This window comes from Centruroides sculpturatus, unplaced genomic scaffold (assembly GCF_000671375.1).
Source record: "Centruroides sculpturatus isolate CEXI.00-Female unplaced genomic scaffold, Cexi_2.0 scaffold407, whole genome shotgun sequence".
NCBI classification, from domain to species: Eukaryota; Metazoa; Arthropoda; class Arachnida; order Scorpiones; family Buthidae; genus Centruroides; species Centruroides sculpturatus.
Genome location: NW_019384947.1, coordinates 1 through 1003, shown reverse-complemented (window position 1 = coordinate 1003; position 1003 = coordinate 1).

The following is a 1003-nucleotide window of genomic DNA, read 5'->3' as shown; positions in this document are numbered from 1 at the left end:
GCGCAGTTTTCGATGAGTCATATCATTCTTAACTTGGACGGAAATGAAATTTGTTACAACGTTGCATTTAGTCTTTCATATTTGTTGTTAGTAATTTAAAAGACATTTTGAAACACATACGGAACGATACTAATTTTTAAAATATAATAACACAAAAAATGAAAAGGGAACTCGGGTACATTTATCGAGAGCCACAAATAATCCTTCAAAGAGCCGCATGTGGCTCGCGAGCCGCAGGTTGGCCACCCCTGATATATAAGGTTTTTAATTTCTTCAAAAAGGGATGATTCGACAAATGAAATAAACCACGATGTGTTGCTCTGTAAACAAAGTTTTTTTATTTTATTAGTTTTAAAGTTACATTACCGAAATAACACTTCTGAAATGTAATAGACATTCTCACCTGTAAACAAAGAAACAACATTTAAAGTTTATTCCTCACTATATCAATTCCTTTTTATTATTTATATTTTCCCGCTTCACCATGTATCGATTACGCCATATTGTTTTTTCTTATGTCTCATGTCGATGACAGCGTCGCGTGGATAAAGTTTTTTAATTGAAAGAGAGATTTTTCTCTTTACATATATAGTCTTGTAATTTCAACATAATAAGAAATACAGTGTTCTTTTTGAATTAAAAGCCACCAATATGATTGAAAAGTTGTTTTTCCTCATATCATATTATCATCATTTTATCTTAGCTTGTAGCAGACTTGAAGTTCTTCCTATATAGTTGCACTCCTGATTGAATCAGCCATCTCTGAAAGGAAAAGAAAAAAACTATAAATCATAGGGATGCAACACACTCATTATTGTTTCTGATGTATTAACTATCAATCATTATTTAATGTTATAAACTTTTTAATTTACATTAATGTAAAAAATAATAAATGATAAAATAATCATTGATTAAAAATTGTATGCAGTATATTATAATTATAATTATGCTTTTTATATATGATTATTTTTAATTTTTATCACAGACAATTTAATAGTTAAAT